This window comes from Lethenteron reissneri, chromosome 41, assembly GCF_015708825.2.
Source record: "Lethenteron reissneri isolate LAM-NWPU_2019-01 chromosome 41, ASM1570882v1, whole genome shotgun sequence".
NCBI lineage: Eukaryota > Metazoa > Chordata > Hyperoartia > Petromyzontiformes > Petromyzontidae > Lethenteron > Lethenteron reissneri.
This window is the reverse complement of record NC_083819.1, coordinates 5,583,864-5,600,531: the sequence shown is the minus strand read 5'-3', so window position 1 is coordinate 5,600,531 and position 16,668 is coordinate 5,583,864.

Genomic DNA, 16,668 nt, shown 5'->3' with positions numbered 1-16,668 from the left:
TGCAAGCCGACTGGCTATCAACAAAGATTCGTTCACGAAGCCATCCATATATACAGACACAATTTCAACCGAGACGACGGTTTTAAACTCAGCAATCATTGGAAAGATGTCATCAACCACTTTGGGTCATGACTTGATTTGTGTTGTCAACCTCTGCCGTCAGCAGTGTCGATGTGTGTAGCGAGGTGCAATGCCCCCCCATCTCTCCCCCTACCCCCCCTCTCTCTCCCCCTATCTCTACCCTCTTCCTCCCCCCATTGTCTAACACACTTGGACTGCGCCCTCGCCTGCAGCTCCACCTCTATCTCTACCCCCCTTCCCCTATCTCTACCCCCCCTCTCCCCCTATCTTTACCCCCTTCCTCCCCCCCATTGTCTCCCTGCCCATGCTGGGCACGCACAGTCCTCCTCCCAACTCCCCCATTGTCTCCTCTACCCCCCCTCTCTCTCCCCCTATCTCTACCCCCCTCTCTCTCCCCCTATATCTCCCCCTATCTCTACCCCCCCCCTCTCTCCCCCTATCTCTACCCCCCTCTCTCTCCCCCTATCTCTACCCCCCTCTCTCTCCCCCTATCTCTACCCCCCTCTCTCTCCCCCTCTCTCTCCCCCTCTCTCTACCACCCCCCTCTCTCTCCCCCTAATCTCTACCCCCCTCTCTCTCCCCCTCTCTCTCCCCCTATCTCTACCCCTATCTCTACCCCCCTCTCTCTCCCCCTATCTCTACCCCCCTCTCTCTCCCCCTATCTCTACCCCCCTCTCTCTCCCCCTCTCTCTCCCCCTATCTCTACCCCCCCTCTCTCTCCCCCTATCTCTACCCCCCTCTTCTCTCCCCCTCTCTCTCCCCCTATCTCTACCCCCCCCTCTCTCCCCCTATCTCTTCCCCCCCCTCTCTCCCCCTATCTCTACCCCCCCCTCTCTCCCCCTATCTCTACCCCCCCTCTCTCCCCCTATCTCTACCCCCCTCTCTCTCCCCCTCTCTCTCCCCCTATCTCTACCCCCTATCTCTACCCCCCTCTCTCTCCCCCTATCTCTACCCCCCTCTCTCTCCCCCTATCTCTCCCCCCCTCTCTCCCCCCCTATCTCTACCCCCCTCTCTCTCCCCCTCTCTCTCCCCCTATCTCTTCCCCCCCTCTCTCTCCCCCTATCTCTACCCCCCTCTCTCTCCCCCTATCTCTTCCCCCCTCTCTCTCCCCTATCTCTACCCCCCTCTCTCTCCCCCTATCTCTACCCCCCTCTCTCTCCCCCTATCTCTACCCCCCTCTCTCTCCCCCTATCTCTACCCCCCTCTCTCTCCCCCTATCTCTACCCCCTCTCTCTCCCCTATCTCTACCCCCCTCTCTCTCCCCCCTATCTCTAACCCCCCTCTCTCTCCCCCTATCTCTACCCCCCTCTCTCTCCCCCTATCTCTACCCCCCTCTCTCTCCCCCTGTCTCTACCCCCCTCTCTCTCCCCCCTATCTCTACCCCCCTCTCTCTCCCCCTATCTCTACCCCCCCTCTCTCTCCCCCTATCTCTACCCCCCTCTCTCTCCCCCCTATCTCTACCCCCCTCTCTCTCCTCCTATCTCTACCCCCCATTGTCTGACTAGCTGCCCCCGCCCATGCTGTTTACGCTGCAGAAGCTCTCCTCCCCCTAACTCTCGTCCCCCACCCACTCACTTTGGAAACCCTCGTAAGCAGTTGCATTTGGAGGCTTGCCTTCTTTTCTCTCCGCCTGATGGCGACCGCTTGCATTGCGATCGAAACGTCGTGAGTTTTTTGCTCTTATTTTTATTCTATTTTTAATTTTATTTTATTATTTTATATTTTATTTTATATCTATGTGACTTTACCGAAAGAACTAAGAATATTTGAAAAATGATAATTAATTCGTAATTCTACATTTTTTTTATCGATGCTGATGAAAATTTTTACGACCATCATGATAATTCTGAATGACACGAAAACTTAATGGAGGTAAAACGTGATACATTTGTCAAGGACTATTTATTATGTATGATGATAAGTTGTTATTGATCACCGTTATGATGTTTGACACAGCAATTTAAATACAGCATATGAAACACAACAGAGCGCTGAATTTCCACCCCCACTGCTCAGGGTGGTTGATAAAAGAGGTGCCAATTTATGGAGGAAGTCAACCTTGCTTCCCCCTATGACACGTGGACTCGCCCTTGCTAAAGGCACGTGGAATCTCCACCACTGCCTTCATGCTGTGAACAGGAGATTTTCGCTGGTATTACACTCATTTGAATGGGAAGCCACTGACACACGTATATATAAAACTTTGCATGAGCAGCATTCTAAATATATAAACGTAAAGGCCTGTTTAATACATTAAAAACAGTCACATTACCTTACAGTGCGGAAAGTAAAACAGAGTTCACCTAAAATATATAAATGCAATACAATGTGTATTGATGTAGCGTCTAAATGCAACCACACCATGGAAACGGTATGAAATAACATTTACACACAAAAAATCACACCTTCCTCAGCATTTTTGCGAATTGAATTTGCCTCCCAGTATAAACATGCAACGTTGCGTTACGTTTGAAACCATTGAACCAACGTTCGGCCCCACGTTGGCTCAGCGGTTCAATGTTTTCCTGAACTGTTATGTGTTTTTCCGCTCACAAAAAAACATGAAATTTGGCGCTTTGAGATATTTGTGAAAGGCGCCTTGCAAGTAAAAAAACCCACCAAAAAATAATTAATTCACCACCAATTTGAATGTGGTATTATTCCTCGTGTCTTTCATCCTAAATATACACGAGATACGCGACCCTTCCTGTCCACGTGATGGTGCTCATAATGGGATTTTGCGCCTCATCTCGGCTTGTCCTGAAGAAAATACATTCATCATTTCGTACGTAAAATGTCCGATAGACAAATGGCTTTCCGTTTCCCCAGACCGTGAGTTAATTTATTCTTCTTCGTGATCGCCTGTCATGCCATTAACATCCCCACTCGGTCCATTCACAGTTTTTTGTTTTGTTCCATTCCGCGTGCGGTCAGGGCGGATTATAAAAGAGCGAGATGGCGGTGCGCATTCTCCCACTTACATTGAGCTATCATCTGTAAAGCATGAAATGGAGGTTTCTTAGCATGTGTGCCAGGTGGCTCAAGGCTTAGAGATAATGAGCCAGAAGCATTGCCATCTTGGGTATCAATCATGGGTTTTAGTCACTCGCAATTAGACCGGGATTTCAAGTGTTGTGAGTTGATGGTGTTAGCCATTGGTAACTGCAAAAAAACCCACAATCTAGCATATGACAAATTATATATTATCTTTGTTCGAATAATACAAAATATTTGGTGGTACGGCATTGGTATTGGTGCACAAGCACAGATAACAATAACGCAACACATTTGTCAATAATATTGCCTTACAGGACAATAATATGTAATAGGCAATTGCCTGCCAAAATGTTTTTTAAAATCATTTTAAGGTAGTGTCATTGACCAATGTGTTGGGTTTTTTCCAATAATAAATTCGGTTTATCACTTACTTTGCATATATTCAATCTCTGAAAATTAAACAATATTTCAGCTGGACAGCCATGCAACAAACACTTGTCTGCAGCAAGACGTGTATGAAAGTACACCTCGGATAAAATAAAATACATACTTGGTGATGCTGCGTTGGCAGTGGTGCACAAGCACAATTAACAACACAACTTAAATTCATATTCTTATTCTTAGGTTTTTTCGGTAAAGTCACACAACTCAACACAATCATGAATATTACTGTGGCCTAAACAGAAAATATCTAACATGCGATGTTTCAGCAATGACCCTTTTCATAGCAGAGGATTAAAAAATAGTCACTTGAAGGGAGCTCGGGATAAGTTTCCTGCACCTCCAAATAGCACGATTGGCTATGTACGGTGCGAAAGAAGTTCAACACACAAGTTCTGCGACATCTGTGTCCGCAGGCCATTCAGAGGGAGATGTTCTGCAAGCGTTCCGAACGGTCTCTCCATCTGATGGCTCGGTGCCAAGAGCACAATTGGAGATGAATATTCAACCTTACTACGCGACCCAACCAAGCCGTTTAAATATAATAATAATGCAGTTCAACTTTGTATATCTGACAGTCGCATATCCACCAAGTCCACTGCCAGCACGCAGTGCAGTTTTGTGTGCGCCGTGTCAAACCGTCAATTTCTCTTGACGTTTACAAATTCGACCTTTTCACAACATAGAAACGCATTCTTAATCTCGCGCACATTCGCTTACGTATAAAGTTCAAAAAATGTTTTATTTTCCCCACGCTTAAAGCAATGCACGCTATACAGTATTGTCATCCTGTAACATTTTCTAAAGATGTTCATATATCCGACCTTTTGACATATCCACCGACACATGAGTTCCCACCCAGTCAGATGTGTGACGTTACATTACAAAATAGCATTTATTTATTTGTTTTAAGAGTGACTCAATTCCGTTCGATTCGCTGTGTATTTTGTCCGCATTCCTATTATCTGAACTACATGGGCTTTTTAGTAAGATGGCTCAATTGGGCCCCAGATTGGTCATTGCTCTCTCCGCTCGGCTAAATTGGCCATGGCGAATCATTTACAGGCATGGTCGTGCTATCGCTACGCACACAACTACTTGGATCTCAAGTGTCCCACAATTATTCACATCTGATCAACAAGCAGGAGAAACATCCAACTAATTTAATTTATGCAGTAGATTTAATTTGCATAATTTAAAGGGCCGTTCCAGTAATTTATTTCAATTACCTTTCACAAAATATTGTTGACGTGAGGACATTGTGGTGGATTCACCTGATGATTATTTTGCTTCCAATTAACATGCGGTTTTCATTTTCATTTCAAGGAAATTAAATTTGTGGTGGAGCGGCTGTGTAGGAGTTAGCACACCATACAATTAACCCAGTATCCTGAGGTTGATATCTGGCCACTGGCTAATATCAGCGGCAAGTGACATTTTAGCTTGTCCTGGGCCTCCACCTCACCTACTCACACTGAAGTATGGTAAACAAAAAAAAACTCTATAACTGAAAGGAATGGTGAGGCCTTCATCCAGCAGTGGATTGGACAAGAGTTGTAAAAGTTGTATTCATTTTAGTCTATACTAATGATGCCATGGTATAAATAGACTTGCAAGCTAGAGAGCGCCGGTTCAATCTCCTGGAGTGACAGTATGAAACAAAGAACAGGTTTTTTAAAAAATCCCCTCATTTGTCCACCCAGCAGTATAGTGTAAATGGGTGCACCACAGTCAGTCGATTGACAGGCCACGTCTAGTGGGGATAAAGTGTTGATATACCCACCTCTCCCGACAGTCGGACCAGCGTGAAAGAGTAGGCCAAAAAAACGTTCTAGAGGAGCTGTCTGGAATGCCTTGTTTGGGAGGATGTCCTCCAGTAATACAAGTGGTGTGGGCAAGGCAATGCAGGGCTGTACTTTCACCCTAAACTTTCCTACAGAAAGGACACGGATTTTTCTCTAAACACTGAAGGATTTATTGAATCCAGCAGTAAGATCGCCAACTGCATTGGATTGCCTGCGCTCCCGTATTTAAAGGAAAGGTCGCCAATGGAAACGTGTTATTCACGTGTTTTCTCTCCACTCAAGCGCATTCACCATTTCATTGCGTGGCTTGTCCATGAACTCATTATTTCCCTTGGTTCCTTTGCGTTTCCCATTCACACCGACACTCGCTCTATCTGTCTGTCTGACAGGCTCAATTTCTATGCTTGTTTGTGCTTTCCCTGGTTATTCGCCGACATCAATAATAATTTCCACTTGTAACGAGGCCGCGCAGTATTCGCTCACTCTCAACGAAAGAGAACGACTCGGAGGTGCGGGGAACCGCAGACAATCGGGAAGGCAGCAGCCAAGCAGTGAGCTGGCGCCTACAATTGTCCAGTTTCTGCGGTCCTCTATATATTAAGATGTTATCGGCTCATTAACGAGTGTTTAGACGTAGGAAGAAACCGGCGCACCCGGATAAAACTCACGCGTGTCAGAGGGCAACACTTGATCCCATACATATGGAACATGTGAAGTCTACATTTGCTGTATTTACCTTCTTCTTGGCAAGCAAGGGTATGGCAGCTCCTCCACGCCCATGGGAAGAGAGTTTCACAACATGAATGTGCGATCCATTAACTCTCGCTGCTTCCACAGTGCTAGATTGCAGGCCACGTTCAACGCCAACACCGCCCGAATCTTTCTTTACCCAGGTTGATGGGTTTTCACCAGGCGCAAGCGGAATAATATTTTTGACGACTGTAATATATTTCGATTTAAAGCTTTCGTGACTGCAGGGATTCATCTTCTTGGTTCTTTCGGTAAAGTCACGTAGAAGGGAAATAATAAAATAAAAAAATTAAACACAATCAAAATAATAATATTTTTATTATGTTGTATTTTTATTATTTTATTATTTCCCTTCTAAGTGACTTTACCGAAAGAACCAAGAAGACTGTAATATATGTTTTCTCAAAAAACTAAATAAAATGTCCATATAACCAAACATTATTATGCAAGTGTTTGTGAAAAGTTACCACGTACTGTATTTAGAATAATTGCTCAAATTAAGACGACAAATTGCAGGTTCTTTTCCGATATTGGCCTGCAGTGTTAAGTACACTTGAATTGTGCACAAAGTCAAGTGCTGGGCAGATGCAGTGGCGACGTCTCTGGTGCACGCACACACACACACATTTCTCTGAAAGCACTATCTGTAATGGTAGTGTTAAAAGGCGTAATGACAGGCGATCACTGTAATTGCCCGCCGATGAAAATGCGCAACAGTTTATTCCCTTTTTGTTTGGAAGCGAAACAGCATTCCCCTTAATGTAGTTCTACTTCTCTGGTTGAGTGTTTCAGGTTTCAGCTCGAAGTCTTGTCCCAGGTTGAAATTATCGGTTGAAGGTTCCTTGTTGGGGTGAGGACTAGTCGCAATTATTTGCCACGTTTCTGAACCATGTGTCATTATAACAAGAACGATTTAAACTTGCAATGCACTCTCAAGGTGGCGCAAGGGGGAGCCACAAACAGACGACGGGAAGGCATCAGCCAGGCGGTGAGCGGGTGCTACCAACGATTTCCCAAGCTCTGTGATCCTCTATTTATTAAGGTGTATCAGCCGAGTAAGGAGTGCTTACATCTGGGAGGAATCCGGAACACCCGGAGAAAACAGACACTTGAGAGGGCACACTATTCTCTCGGTCTATGCAAGGCCGTAGCCATGGAGTCAACATTGGGGGGGACCAAATCTTCCAGGGGGTCTGGGGGTCCCAACTCATAAAAAAACAATCTAAATTTGAAAACTAATTTCCTGCCTAAAATATTAACACATGGGATGGTCTTTTATTTATTTCTTACAATAATGTCTACTAGTGTATTGTATTACATTGCTCTGTTTTTACTTTTTTACCATTTCTTGTTTCATTGTATGTAATGGCAGAGATTAGGGATTAATAAAGTACAACCATAACTACAATCATATTAACATAAATCTATGCATTGATTAATATGAAGACAAGTCCAGATATTGTGGCCAAGGTTTGGCAAATTGTTGTTTTTATTTACATAGCATAGCAATTTATTAATTTTTATAGCAATATATTGGGGGGGACATTTTGAGCATATTTGAATATGGGGGTGAGGGGGGATGTGTGTCCCCCCAATACATATTATAATTACGGCCTTGGGTCTATGCCCTACAGATGGAACAGGTTGAGTCCACCCTTTGCTGTACCGCCCTCTCCTGGCAAGCCAGGGTTATGGCACCTCCTCGACGCCCACGGGAAAGGGGAGCTTGCACAACATTCGTTTATCCACCAAAAACCACCGCTGCCTCCACCACATTGCTGGATTACAAGCCGCGGGCCCAACAATTGAAAGCCATCTTCTGTTGGGCGAGGTGGTACGTTACCTCTTCGTGACCATGCCCAGCTTTACCAAAATCACTTCTGCTACTCTCGTCTGCCTATTTATTTAATCATTTTGATTTCTGTCCGTCTTCTATAAGCGCCCGCAATATCCAGTATCCTGCTGTGTTTTCGAGTCGCGTCCCTCTGATAATAAAGGCAGGTGTTTTTTTTTTACTATATACATTATTGCGAATAGGAGCTTTAATTCTCAAATTGCATCGGTAACATAATACAGATTTTTTTTTGGGTTAGATCGCATTAATGTTTCGTTAAACCCGCCAACACCCGACACAGCCAACTAGTAAGGTTTGTCACGTAAACAGAACGTGCCAATTCGTCACTAGTACAGCACACCGGTGTGTTGGAGACCACTTCGCACGTGAAGGGCTCACAAATGACGTCATCACATCTACGCCTCTATTTAAGGAACGAAACAGGAGGATTTCTCCACAAATCTGGCTGTCGCCTGATGATGCCAGTTGTAATTACTGGCGAAACGTCGTACTCATATTGTAAATGTTGTGGATTTGCTCTCCAACACACGAGTGTGCTGTACTAGTGTTGCGTGGAAGAATCGACACGGAGACGTCTCTTCTGGTAAGGGCTCTTTCCCCTACCCTGGGTCCCCACGTCTAACCTCTCTGTTCCCACGACGACCCCCTTCACGTCACCCGGCTCAGCTTATATATCCCCGGGTGACAAGCCGTCATCCATTCTACCCCCCAGGGTGACATGACATCATCCACTACTCTACAACACTAGTCACGAATTGGCACGTTCTGTTTACGTGACAAACCTTACGAATTGGCTGCGTCAGGTGGTGGTGGGTTTAACGACATATTTGTATTTATGCGATCTAACCCCAAAAAACCTGTATTATGGATGATATTGGTTGCGAAAGCCTACGTGTTAAACTACATCGGTAACACTGGGCTAATGAATGGTCAGCCAGCTTCATTTGTGATGTGAAAACTAATTAAATATCCATCCCACTTCAGTGGCAACAAATGCCTTCCCACACATGCATTATGGCAGGTGCTCGAAATTAACGGGAGCGCATAATTGTATTTATTTAAAATATGCCCTTTTTTGCACTTAAAATGTAGCACTCGTCTATAAATCGATGGACATTTCTAATTAACTTAGTCACAATAACAATGCCCGTAATTAAATGTTCACTGTACTATGATGGTGACCTGCAAATAAAATATGTAAATAACGTAAATAACGAACAGCACTCTATTCGAACTATGCACAATATTTGTAAATGCCATTTGAAAGTAAAGTATCAGGCATATTATATTCTTGGTTCTTTCGGTAAAGTCACGTATAAGGGAAATAATAAAATAATATAAACATAAAACAATAAAAATTCTAACGACGTTTCGACTGCAACACAAATCAGGTGTGAAATCCACAGCAAGAAAATTTCACACCTGATGATGATTGCTTGTGTTGCAGTCGAAACGTCGTGAGAATTTTTATTGTTTTATATTTATATTGCTGTAGATTTCACACCTGATGATTATTGCTTGTGTTGCAGTTGAAACGTCGTGATCATTTTTATTGTTTTATATTTATATTATTTATTATTTCCCTTCTACGTTACTTTACCGAAAGAACCAATAATATGAATCCCTGCAGTCACGAAAGCTTTAAAAACATTTTTATCAGGCATATTGCCTGCGGGGTGAGGTGTTTCCGAAAACATGCATTGGAATGTACGTATGTATGTTGAACTTCTGTTGCACCGTACGTAGCCAACCGCGCTAATCGGAGGTGCAGTGGAAGGACAACAAACGAAACACAAACCCATAACTACCGCTTTGCCTTGCTCCCTTTCCCCTTCATCAGCGACACATGACCGACACGGCAGAGGGTGACCTCCATCCAGCAGCGGGTGTTTAAAGGTGCTGCTTATTATTTTATTGTATCATATTATATAATAGTTATTATAACTGTTTGACTTTGCGTCGACTGTTTGCGTAGAATGTTTTCGAACACCCCGCAAGACATTGTTGTTGTTGTTGTTTTCGAATAGTTCTCGGTAGGTGTGTAACAATGCATCAACGAACACAATGTCACTTCACAACGACGCTCATGATAACATGCGTCGGATTTCTTGCGCGTGAAAATTCGCTTACTTCAAATATTCGCAAAGTGCATGCAACTGCCGTGCTCACGTTACATTTGAGGCTTGCGGCGCGAACGAGATTGCACGGACGCGCGGAGATGCACGAACGAAAATGGTCTACGAGAAACGAGACGAAAATAAAGTGGTGGAAAATGAAACAGCCCAAGGGGTTGACTCTTGAATCGAATGACGCCCCGAATTGTGACAATTCATCCGATGGATTTTAAAGGGAAGTCGAGACCCCTCATCCTGGGAACGGAACTGAACTGTTTGCATCGGCATCAGCACGGGCGCGTGTAATTGATCACGGAACTAACCTGAAAAAAACCGTGACGAATATACAATTTTACTGAAATAAAAAATAAAAATTACCGTAACTTTAAACGTAGCCTTTTGAGAATTGTGATTGATGTGGTGCAATTGACAACATATTTTGCACAGACAGAGTAAACACAAGCTAATTTCTCAAACAAGCATTAATGTGTGTCTGTTGCTGGAGATAATAGCTGCTTAATTAATGTGATTGTATGCAATTATTTTACGCGAATACACCAAGGCGCAAGGAGAGGTCAACACAATCTGGTACAATTCAATTAAGCGAATTATGGTTGCACGCGGGAGGCATGGCGGTAACGTTTACTCGTTTGTATCCTCTCAAAATCATACTATCAGATTGTGATTTATTAAAATGTCAGTGGACCTCTACTCAATGGGAGGTTTCTCCTTCCCTGTTGCTGTTCCCCATTGTCTAGAATTCCTTCTCTTGGCTACCAGCACTGCGGATATCCTTCCCTTGTTTCAATAGCAGCCTCAAGACTTCTGTCTCTGACTCACTGTCTTGTTGCCTTCAATTCTTCATTATCCTGTAATATTGTACCTCCTGTCTCATTTCCCATTCAAATAATGATCCTTCTTCTTGGTTCTTTCGGTAAAGTCACGTAGAATGGAAATAATGTCTTTTCGACAGACCTGTTCTCCACCTGAGGACGGCTGCTTGAGTTGTGGCCGAAACGTCGTGAGAATTATTTTATTATGTTTTATTATTTTATTATTTCAATTCTACGTGACTTTACCGAAAGAACCAAGAAGGGATAGGGGCACTTTGCCGATGAGACATCATCGGTGCGAGGGTCCCCACCCACACCGCCTGCCAGGGGTTGGTTTTCACCATTCGTGTATTGTCGGGGGACCCACAACAGGGGCCGCACTAAAGACCACCGGGGGCAACCAGTGACCTGCGGGCCCTGCAATGAAGAGCACTGCAACAGAGGCTTGCTTGCAGTCTCTCACCCGTTTGAACGAGAAATGCATTTGAAATGACTGAAAACACACGGACTGATTGCACTGATTAGAGGACAATGATGATTAGTTCAGGGTGAGGGGACCCTGCCTACGATGGGGTTTTGGGGGGGGGGGGGGTGGAATCACCGTTATGAGTTTTCCCTGAAAGCAATTGTCTGCATTTGACGAGTGCGGCGTAATGCGTGGAATAATTTCGACTCGGGGTGAGAGGGGGGGGGGGGAATAAAAAAAAACATCGAAAACAACACGAGCCGAAAATTCCTCCTTTGTTTGCCTTTCGTCCAAATGCTGTGGATTTTTTTTCCCCTCTACCTCCGTTGTCATTGTCACGGAGGAGAGAGTGTTTACATGCGTCACCGTGAACTTCAACGCCTGCTAATGGCTCTGTAATTCTCTAGGCTTTTGGTGCAACAGTTGGGACCGCTCCAAGCATCGTAGGACGGCGGGTGGTGGATATCGGAGTGCAGTTGTAGTCTGGATTTCCCCCTTTAGCAGCGCACCGAATTTGCAGTCCAGATGGTCGCCGGTTCGATTCGGTCTCTCGGTGCGGCAGATGAAATAATGGTGCAAGATTCTTAGATCTCATCCCCCATCCCCCTCCCCTCCAACCACCACTTGCGCTTCTGTCCACCCAGCAATATAGATGGGTTACCACCACAGATTGTCGATCGGCGGGATACGTGTGGTGGGGTAAAACGTGGGTAACTCACATCGCTTGCGAGATGTCTGGCCAGCGTGGACGAAAAGGCCAAAATACGTTCTGCAGCTTCATCCCAGTATAACACATGAGGGCTGCACTTTTATCTAAAAACATTTTTTATGATGGCTCACGATAATTTGAACCTTGTAATCTCGTTGGCAAACAGTTCGGGAAATCGTCAAAACTATTTGATTTGAACGTTCAAAGAAAACATGTAACCGGTGTCATTTATCATAACTTCACATGTATTTTAAATGATAGCATATTTGCATTGATCGTACTATTCAAGTCATCAGCATATTTACATATTACGAATGCAAAAAAAAAGTAGTTTGATGATAGTATTCATTAAAATATCGTTGAATCCATCAGTCGATGAGCTTTCATCATCAGCATCATCGACAGCTATGATCAATCCACTGATTGATTAATTATTTTCCACACCGTGTCGGCCATGTGGGGGTTATTTGACCATACTTCACTACCCTGGTCAGTGCGAGTTGGTGAGACTGATTGATGCCAATTGTCACTGATGTTAGCCGTGGCCGGGTTAACAAACTAATACGGTAGGGTATAAGGCTCAGTTGGCCTTAAGCAGTAAGATTGAAAAATAGTTTCGTTTTATTTGTATCTATGTTTTAAAGTGATTTTTTTTACCTTTGGGGCCGTCCATTCATATTCTTGGTTCTTTCGGTAAAGTCACGTAGAAGGGAAATAATAAAATAATTAAAATAAAACAATAAAACCACACCCCTGATGATGATTGCTTGTGTCGCAATCGAAACGTCGTGATAATTTTATTTTATTATTTTTATTGTTTCCCTTCTACGTGACTTTACCGAAAGAACCAAGAATATGGTCAAACATCCGAATGTCAGAATCAGAATATTTATTTTATACTGGAGCAGGGCCACCTGAAAATGAGTCTTGTGGCTCAGTGAGCATTCCCGAGAAAAATGACATGACGATTAATGACGCAAGAACAACACTAGAGCAAAATGTACAGATTTCGATTTAAAGCTTTCGTGACTGCAGGCATTCATCTTCTTGGTTCTTTCGGTAAAGTCACGTAGAATGGAAATAATAAAATAAAAAAAAATAAAACATAATAAAATCATTCTCACGACGTTTCGGCCACAACGCAAGCAACCGTCCTCAGGTGAAGAACAGATCTGTCAGAAAGACAGCTGTCTTTCTTACAGCAAGCAGCCGTCCTCAGGTGAAGGACGGCTGCTTGCGTTGTGGCCGAAACGTCGTGAGAATTATTTTATTATGTTTTATTTTTATTATTTTATTATTTCCATTCTACGTGACTTTACCGAAAGAACCAAGAAAAATGTACAGATTATCACCATCGACGACACGTGTCTGAATGGTGTTGTGGCAAGCCCGGGGGAGTTATTAACACGTATTATGCTTTTTTGTATATATGTATTGACACTTGTTTAAAATGTGATTGTCAAATCATTAGTCGTAACACGGGGTATGGCTCTGCATGTATCTGTTTTTATTTAACATATTAGCATCAAGAGTTACATCGCGATGATGTATGTACATTTAAATTATTGTAACAGTTTTTTTCCCCCTTCTGCTGGCAGAGCCAGAAACACAACGTCTGTTCACACATCTACCTTAGCCGCGTAAGCATTGACATTTGTTGCAGGGAAACGATGAATTGATAAAAAAGCAAAACATTTAGGAAGCAAGCACACGAGGTATTCAATCCGTTCTTATCGCGCAGAGTAAATAAGCAGACATCTATTTCAAATATCCGTTTCGTATTCTTCACAACAACGACGAGAGTTATTTTTTTGAGTTACGTATGACTCTATAATCGAGTGTCGTTCTTGGACCCCGTATCGTAAAGAGAAAGAGGGTCTTCGCCTGTAAGATCGCCAGTTTTCCAGCAATGATTCTAGCAAGCCTGACCCTGCTGATGAAACTCTTGAGTGTCTAAACTATAACTAAAGAATGTTGTATTTACTAGATAGGGCCCACTGAGCCAGATAGCTATTTTTCAGCAGCCACCTGACCACAAATAATAGCCCAACGAAGTGGCTTACCACGCGGAAATTAATAGTATCCAAATACTCCAAACGCGTGATGTTGATTCTAAATGTGGAGGGAAAAACCGGAGGACCCGGAGAAAAATCCACACGACCACCGGGAGATCATGCAAACTCCAAATATACAGGCGTCAGGGTCGGCATTGAACCCACAACTTCCTGCATACCAGGCGAGGTAGTTAACATCTCGCCCACGTGTTGAATCCGGGTCCAAAGTGTTGCTTGTCTTGAAACAATGCTGCTCAAATTATGCACTCCCAGAAGGCCCTCCCTGGGGGCTGATCGGTTGTGTAAGAAGTACTTCTATTTTCAAAATCTCTATTTAAACTGGAAGAATCTGATGAGCTATGAAGCTCTTTTTAAATCCTTTATATTAAGTTCACTTGCTTGCTTGCGCGCTTACGACCGTGCAAATCTTTCGGTCGTTTTTTAATCCACTTCCCGTTATCCAATAGAGCTGACATTTTGCACACATACTCGTTGTGCGTGACAATTTATTTTCGTGAAAAAATAATTTCCATAACTTTACACTTTTTAGGAAAAAAAATTATATTTAATTACCAATTGCTTAATGGTGGCAGGCAATCATCTGACCCATAGGTGGCAGCCATCTCAAGCCAGAGGACGAGAGGACTCTAGCCGCCACGCATATAAAGGATTTATAGTGAAAAACTTTGTTTTTACGGGTTAATTTTTTTCAGATTCCCATTTAGACCGGATCAGCAAGTTACGTTAACAAAAATACAACGAAGGATACAAGAGTAAGATAGAGAGAAAAAATTAAGCGAGTCACTACAAATAAATACAAATCAAGCTTGGAAGTACAAATTGCACGACCACAGATGCAAGGACAGTACGACTCCTCGTGGTAGTAGTTACTTATTGACGCCACGGGCACTGACAGGGTCGCGTAAGGACAGCACGGGACCTAAGTGGTCGTAAATAATAATTGAGACAGGGACAGACAGTGTCGTTCTCTTCTAGCATGTGTTCTTTAGCATGTGCACCTGTTGTTCTCTTTTAGCCCCGCACCCCCCCCCCCCCAATACGTTCCATTCATTGGCTACCACACTCAGATAAGCTCCTCCCCCCCCCTTAACTTGTATTTAAGAACTTGTATCTTGGAATTTTTGACCTCACTTGATACAGTAAATCTAGCTGTGACGGTCCCACCTGATGACGGAGACTTGTGTTGCCTCCGAAACGTCGTTATTTATTATTTTATTTCTATTATTACTTTTATTAATTTTAATTGTATTTTTTTTACCTTACGTGACTTTACCGAATAAACCTAAGAGTACGATTCCTTGCAGTCACGAAAGCTTCAAATCTAGAATTAGGTGAGAGAGTTTTCGGGAAAAGGGGCGTGGCCGGGTCGAGGAGTGGATAAAAGCCGGCGTGGGACAGGGCTCTGGGCTGCTGCTGCTGTGGGGGAACTAGGAAACTGTCATCGCCATCGTCGTCTTAGAGCGGGTCGTCTTCATCACCTTGGATCGGGCACCTTGTAGTCTTGGAAGGCGAGAGTTAATACTGGTAGGAACCTCCTGGTTACACCAGTCCACAGGGGATTATTGTGTCCATCCGTCGTGCAGGGAGGGGCTGGGTGGGGAGGGTGGGGCTGGGTGGGGTGGGGAGGGGCTGGGTGGGGATGGTGGGGAGGGTGGGGAGGGGCTGGGTGGGGAGGGTGGGGAGGGGCTGGGTGGGGAGGGAGGGGCTGGATGGGGAGGGAGGGGCTGGGTGGGGATGGTGGGGAGGGTGGGGAGGGGCTGGGTGGGGAGCGTGGGGCTGGGTGAGGGGTGGGAGGGGTGGGGCTGGGTGTGGAGGGGCTGGTCACCCCGTGATGCCCTTATAAAACTCAACGTTTAACCTACTCACGCCGGCTTGTGCCCGCCCTCACAGTCGGGCATATTTGCGGAATACACCACACCGCCGTTGACCCTGGAAAATTGACCAAGCAACCCAACGTTCCTACCAGCTCCCTCCGCAGGAATGTGTTCTTGTCTCCGTGAATACTACACGTCCGCTCCTGCGCAGCCAGCCAACCACATGGGGAGCGTCGCGGAGTGTCACAGAAGTTACCCAGCTGTGTATATAGTCACTCGCGGTGACTCGTTACATTATCAGTGAGTCGGCGGAATTTATTCACAATAAGTATACATATACTGTAACTGAACAAGACGGTGTCATTACACATACATTCCCAGTGCAAGCTTGGGCAAGGCAGCAACTAATTACATGGATATAGACGGAATATATGTGCATGAGACATTGTCTTCTCATTTAACTTGTTAATATAGTTTCCACAACGACACTGATGGCTATTTTTAATATAAAGCGCAAAAGCTATCACGTAAGAGCTGTTAACGTCTGTTGTGGTGTTTGTGCCACTCCACATGATGGAGCATAACACGTTACGAATGTGATCTAACAAACATAATACTAGCGCATGTTCCCACCAATTAATTCCCTACATCGTTTATATTTACGCGAATATCCCGTACGAGTATGTATATACAAATGTACATGTTAACATAATCTATTTTGCATGCCT